Source organism: Durio zibethinus, unplaced genomic scaffold (genome assembly GCF_047325235.1).
Source record: "Durio zibethinus cultivar Kanyao isolate XHJ-2024 unplaced genomic scaffold, ASM4732523v1 HiC_scaffold_109, whole genome shotgun sequence".
Lineage (NCBI taxonomy): Eukaryota > Viridiplantae > Streptophyta > Magnoliopsida > Malvales > Malvaceae > Durio > Durio zibethinus.
The window spans coordinates 1-7,226 of record NW_028322732.1 but is presented as its reverse complement, the minus strand read 5'-3'; the positions used below and the strand labels follow the sequence as shown (position 1 = coordinate 7,226).

Below are 7,226 nucleotides of genomic sequence, written 5' to 3'. Positions count from 1 at the left end.
CGAATTAGTTAGTCTAAAAAACAAAGTTTCATTCTAATTATTTAGACTTATAACGTATCATTTATATAATGATAATATATATATAAATTATATATAAATATAAATTATATATAAATGCATAAAAATATTTTCACTATAATTATCTAATTATTAGACTCTATTTATAATTCTAAACTAAATATAAATAAATTAAATATATATTAAATCTATATTAAATATAAATAAATATTAAATATAAATAAATTAAATCTATATTAAATCTATCTATCTATATTAAAATTAAATCTATCTATTAAATTAAATCTATATCTATATCTATATAAAAAAAAAAAATTATATATAATTTAAATGTAAAATATACTAAAAATATACTAAAAAATACTAAAAATATAAAATAAAAAATATAGTAATATTATACTTAGTATACTAATATTATACTAATATATATATAATACTAAATTATATATATAATACTAAATAGAATATAATACTAAATAGAATAGAATACTAAATAGAATAGACTAATAGAATAAAGATAACATATAATAAAATAAATATAAAATAAAAATATATAATATAGAGATAAATAATAAATAATTATAAAAATTATAAATATATTTATAATTTATTTTTATAATTTTTATAATTATAATAAAATTAGAATTAAATTATAATAATATTATTATAATTTAATATTATTAAATATAATGTTATTAAATATTAATATGATTAAATTAAAATATGATTAAATTAAAATATCATTTTTAATATGATTAAAATATAATCAAATAGAATGATTAAAATATAATCAAATAGAATTATATTATTCTATTCTTAATTATTATATTCTATCAATATTAGATTGAATATTAGATTGAATCTACCATTATTATATATTATTATATATTATTATATATCATTATATTAAATATGATTATATTAAATATGGCATAAATTATGTATGGCATAAATATGGCATTTAAAATTTAAAATTCTAGTTTTTCTAAATTCTAGTCTATAATTCATATTAATAATTCATAGTAATTATGAATAACTAATAGATAGTTAATAGATAAGATCGTAATAGTTTGCTGAATTCCTATGGATACAAAATTTCTATTATTTGAGCCCGCTTAGCTCAGAGGTTAGAGCATCGCATTTGTAATGCGATGGTCATCGGTTCGATTCCGATAGCCGGCTTTCTCTATTTGTTTGCTTTTTTACTTTTTTACATGATTGATAATGTTTTTTTGAAATCAAAGAACATTGAAAAAGCTTTTTCCCCTTTTCTTTCCAAAGGTCAACGATCCGTTTATTATGTCGTAGAAACTTTCAATTAGGAATAAAATTGGAGGAGTTAGATCTTTGCAGAATAAATCAAGAAAAAAAAAAAGGAAACTTTTTTTGGTTTAATTTTTAGATTTTAATTTTTATATTTTATATTTAATATATATTTTATATTTAATATATTTATATATTATATATATTTTATTTTAATTTCTATTTTTTGTATACATTATATACAATATACATTATATACAATACAAAAAAGTATGGATATTGATCCAATTCATCTCATTAATATTTGTAGTACAATCCTTCAGTCGATTTCGCTTCATTTAGTTCAGTTTTAATTTAGGTTTATGAAATTTCAATAAAATTCAAATTAATAAGGAGTCTTTATGTCGCGTTACCGAGGGCCTCGTTTCAAAAAAATACGCCGTCTGGGGGCTTTACCGGGACTAACTAGTAAAAGTCCTAGAGCCGGAAGCGATCTTAGAAACCGATCGCGCTCCGGTAAAAAATCTCAATATCGTATTCGTTTAGAAGAAAAACAAAAATTGCGTTTTCATTATGGCCTTACAGAACGACAATTACTTAAATACGTTCGTATTGCCAGAAAAGCAAAAGGGTCAACAGGTCAGGTTTTACTACAATTACTTGAAATGCGTTTGGATAACATCCTTTTTCGATTAGGTATGGCTTCAACTATTCCTCAAGCCCGCCAATTAGTTAACCATAGACATATTTTAGTTAATGGTCGTACAGTAGATATACCAAGTTATCGCTGCAAACCCCGAGATATTATTTCAGCGAGGGATGAACAAAAATCTAGAACTCTGATTCAAAATTATCTTGATTCATCCACCCATGAGGAATTACCAAAGCATTTGACCCTTCACACATTACAATATAAAGGATTAGTCAATCAAATAATAGATAGGAAATGGGTCGGTTTGAAAATAAATGAATTGCTTGTCGTAGAATATTATTCTCGTCAGACTTAAACCTAACTAAAATAACAAAACAAGGGTTCTGCTCCCTTTTCACCTGAGTTAAGGTTAAGTAAAGGAAGACAGGGTAAGGGATTTGATTCGGAAATTTTATTTTTCTCCTATTCATGTATGATAGATCCGTAGGTAGATTTTCATCCCCTGTACGCTATTTTACGTATTCCGTATTAAAAAGAAATTGGGAATAGAGAATCTATATCAAAGAAGGGTCTAACTCTTTAGTATCTGTTCTTATTTGATTTGATACATTGTAGTCAGTTACATTGGCGAATTAGGTGAAGGTGCGGAAAGAGAGGGATTCGAACCCTCGGTAAACAAAAGTCTACATAGCAGTTCCAATGCTACGCCTTGAACCACTCGGCCATCTCTCCTACATAATTATTATGGCCGATAACCCGAGCGAATAGCGAGTTATTCATATTAGATTGTTCGAGAGGTACGAACAATATCAATTCTAACTAGAAAACTAGCTATAAAAATAGAAAACTTTTCATCACTTTTTTCAGCACTTTTTCTTTAGCCTCCCGACTCGAAGAAATTTTTTTGTGAGGGGGCTGTTAAAAATAAATAATATAATACGATAAACATATACCATATATATCTATTCATGTTTGCGAAAAAGGCACTCCCATCTTTTTTCTGATATTTCTACCGGACTGGATTAAATCAATGAATTGAAACGAATCAAATCAATCGATTGGTTTTTTTTTTTTAGACTATGCTTAATGGATATTTTTAGTTCATAATTCTCTTTAGACTCTAATTCCCCATTTCTATAAGAATTCTAAAATTCTTTTCCAGTTTTAGATCTCTCAACAACAACCTCTTACTCTGTAAATCTATTACAAATTCATAAATCCTCTAAGGGATTTTTATATTTGATTATATGTTGTATACCTGCTATGCACAAAACACAAAAAAGGGCAGTTATTTTATTTTCATCATAGAACGATTATTCGATTATTTTTCCTCTTTTTATCATAATTTAATCAAAACTTCTCTAATTTTGCTAATCTATCCTAATCCGTAGGATAAATTTTTTGATTCTTCAACTTCGATGAAATCGTAATAATTCTTTTTTCTTTTTATATTTTATTCTTATACTAATAAATTCTTATACTAATAAATTTGGATGAAATAAAATAGGATTCAAATATTTCTTTTTTTTTTTTTTTCTTGATTTTTTTTTTTTCTATTCCGAGATCATGTGGTCTGTTTTTCCTAAGACTAGAGCGGTAAAATGAAAAATAAAAGAAAAGAAATATATATAGAAGATAATTAGAAATATATAAAATTATAATTATAATTATATAATAATAATCAAATCGCACCATCTCTGTAATAAGTAAATGCCTCTTTTTCTCCTGAAGTTGTCGGAATTATTCGTAATAAGATTATTGATAAGACCTTTTCAATCGTAGCCAATATCTTATTACGAATAATTCCGACAACTTCAGGAGAAAAAGAGGCATTTACTTATTACAGAGATGGTGCGATTTGATTATTATTATATAATTATAATTATTTTATATATTTTAATTATTTTATATATATTTTTTTTTTATTTTTATTTTACCGCTCTTAGTCTTAGGAAAAAGACACATGATTCGGAATAGAAAAAAAAAAAAAAAGACTATTGAAAAAAAAAAAGAAATCTACGCTTGTTGAAGGTGAAGTTTATAAATAAAGCAATTCCTTCTGTCGTGTATCCCCGATTAATGCAACCTCAGATGCTTCAATTGTTGATTCGAGTATTGAGCGAAAGGTTACACCTATGGGTCTGTATTGTGGGTCAACCCTACTACACTAGTACCAATAGGCGGCATAGAGGAAGAAGCACTACATCTAGGAATCAACAACACGAAAACTTTGTTATTGTTATAAAGGATTCCCTTTCCTTATCGGGATCGGAACTAAGAGAAATGGTTGGGACAACAAACATCCATCTTGTTCGTACTTTGGATACCCATATAACCATCGAAGATTGTTGAAGTGACTAATTCCTGGAAATTAAGGAGCGTTGAGAACAAAGAAATTGTTGGAGTTTACTTTATTTATCTAGTACGAACACGCTTGATGGTAAGAAAAGATCTTTTGCAAGAGGGTTGGCTAGAGATTTCTTGTAAAAACATTAGCCCCGCTCAGTTCATAATGACAATATTTCGACCTTTTTTTTAATTCCATGGATTATTCTCATTATGCACATAAAGGAGGAGCCGTATGAGGTGAAAATCTCACGTACGGTTTTGGAACGGAGAATTCGTTGAATCGAATGACGACCGTAACGGATGTCGGCTCAATCCGAAGGAAATTATGCGGAAGCCTTACAGAATTATTATGAAGCTATGCGACTAGAAATTGATCCCTATGATCGAAGTTATATACTCTATAACATAGGCCTTATCCACACAAGTAACGGAGAACATACAAAAGCTTTAGAATATTATTTTCGAGCACTAGAACGAAACCCGTTCTTACCACAAGCTTTTAATAATATGGCTGTGATCTGTCATTACGTGCGACTATCTCCACTATAGAAATAAAAAAAAAAAGGAAAGAAAGAGCAAATACGCTAGTAAATAAATACGCTAGTAAATAAAATAGGCTTTCTACATATTGCATCGTCCAAAAAACGATTTTTATCAGCTGTAACAAAAAAAGAAAAAAAAAAAAGAAACTTCATAGAAGTCAAAATATGAAGAAATATATATGCCTAGATACTTTATTCTATGGATAAAGGATCTAATTGATAGAGGAAGCACCGTAAAGATCAATTAGCGAGGTTTTGGGCCGATACAATAAAAATAAATAAGAACTGCTTATTTATGTCATGATATGAGATAAAAATTAGGAATCAACTTATGTAATAGAGCCGATCCCCTAAGTTATTGAGCAGCGGTGTAGCATCAGATCCCAAAGACAGTAAGTCTTTTTTATGAGGAAGAAGTCTTTTTCAAGGATTCTATATAAATTTATATATGATATGAAACCGAGATAGTTACCTTTCAGAAAAATCTAACGGACGATAATCCCGAAACGCCTATGCTTTATTTTTCTGAAGGTGGGAGAAAAGATAAAACTCATTATTAATTTAATCCAAATTAAAGTTTGAAACTCATGTAATTAACCTCTTTTGGTTAACCCGAGACAAATCGATAGGATCTATGAGAAATCTCATTCAATTGGATATATGGTAGGGTAAAAAAATGGGACACCAAAAGAATTGACTGCCGAGCCGTATGAGGTAGGAAACTCTCAAGTACGGTTCTAAGGGAAGGAATTGACCCGCCTAGGCCATTCGACAGGGGGATTCTGAAATAGCGGAGGCTTGGTTCGATCAAGCCGCTGAGTATTGGAAACAGGCTATAGCGCTTACTCCTGGTAATTATATTGAAGCGCAGAATTGGTTAAAGATCACGAGGCGTTTCGAATAAGAACAAGAGCTCTCTGTTTATTTATTATTTTCGGATTAGAAATTCTAATTAGAAATTAGAAAATTCTATTACTATTAAATTCTATTCTTATTCTATTAAATCCATTTAATTAAATTACCTTACCATTAAAATTATTAAATTAGATTTTTTATTCATATTCAATTTGAATCTTTAAATATTAAAAAATATTAATTTAATTGGAATTGTTAATTGTGTAATTGTTTGTTTTTGTTGGACCCATCGGTCAGATCATTTCTCTCTCTCTGGGAAAAACCAATCAAAGAATTTCATTATATCCTTTCTAAAATCGTTCTATTTCGTCTGATATTTCGTAAGGATAAGTAATACACGGATATAGCAAAATAAAAAATATTTTCTTTTCTGCTTCTATTAAAACGAATAAAAACCCCTCGAATGACTCAATATCAATACTGGAGTATCCCTTAGTAATGAATGCTCACGCGAGTTGGGATAGAGTAATATTCCTTGTTCTATCTATGTAAGACAAAAAAAACTCCATCTAGGAACTTCTAATTAAGATAGGAATACAATACACAGGTTGCACAAAAAAATTGTTTTTGCACCAATGTAAGTAAAGTCCGGAAAAGGTTTTATAAGATTAAAAAAGGTCCGTTGAGCGCCTCATGGATATGTCATAATAGATCCGAACACTTGCCCCGGATCGACTTCCAGATCATAATTGCTCTAGTGAATAACTAAAGAAAAAATGGATAGATAAAAAATAGATAGATGAGAGATAGAAGAGAAAGAAACTAATTATAAGCGTCTCTCATAGGTTCACTAATTACTTGACTGTTGGCGGGTCTCTTTGTATGTGTTGTCCGGAAAGAGGAGGACTCAATGATTATTCGTTCGCCGGAACCAGAAGTCAAAATTTTGGTAGATAGGGATCCCGTAAAAACTTCTTTCGAGGAATGGGCTAGGCCGGGTCATTTCTCAAGAACAATAGCTAAGGGACCCGATACTACCACTTGGATCTGGAACCTACATGCCGATGCTCACGATTTCGATAGCCATACCAGTGATTTGGAGGAGATATCTCGAAAAATATTTAGTGCCCATTTCGGCCAACTCTCCATCATCTTTCTTTGGCTGAGCGGCATGTATTTCCACGGTGCTCGTTTTTCCAATTATGAAGCATGGCTCAGCGATCCTACTCACATTGGACCTAGCGCCCAGGTGGTTTGGCCAATAGTGGGCCAAGAAATCTTGAATGGTGATGTGGGCGGGGGTTTCCGAGGAATACAAATAACCTCTGGTTTTTTTCAGATTTGGCGAGCATCTGGAATAACTAGTGAATTACAACTCTATTGTACCGCAATTGGTGCATTGGTCTTTGCGGCCTTAATGCTTTTTGCCGGTTGGTTCCATTATCACAAAGCGGCCCCAAAATTGGCTTGGTTCCAAGATGTAGAATCCATGTTGAATCACCATTTAGCAGGGCTACTAGGGCTTGGGTCCCTTTCTTGGGCGGGGC

At 29.9% G+C, this 7,226-nt stretch overlaps 2 non-coding genes across 2 annotated transcripts; one reads left to right on the top strand and one right to left on the bottom strand.

Annotated features, from left to right (window-relative positions):
* The first annotated feature begins 1,127 nt into the window (after window positions 1–1,127).
* Window positions 1,128–1,200, top strand: TRNAT-UGU (transfer RNA threonine (anticodon UGU)). The gene has a single exon. It is a non-coding gene; the product is annotated as a tRNA-Thr (tRNA).
* A 1,378-nt stretch (window positions 1,201–2,578) lies between these two features.
* On the bottom strand, window positions 2,579–2,665 carry TRNAS-GGA (transfer RNA serine (anticodon GGA)). The gene has a single exon. It is a non-coding gene; the product is annotated as a tRNA-Ser (tRNA).
* Window positions 2,666–7,226: the final 4,561 nt, after the last annotated feature.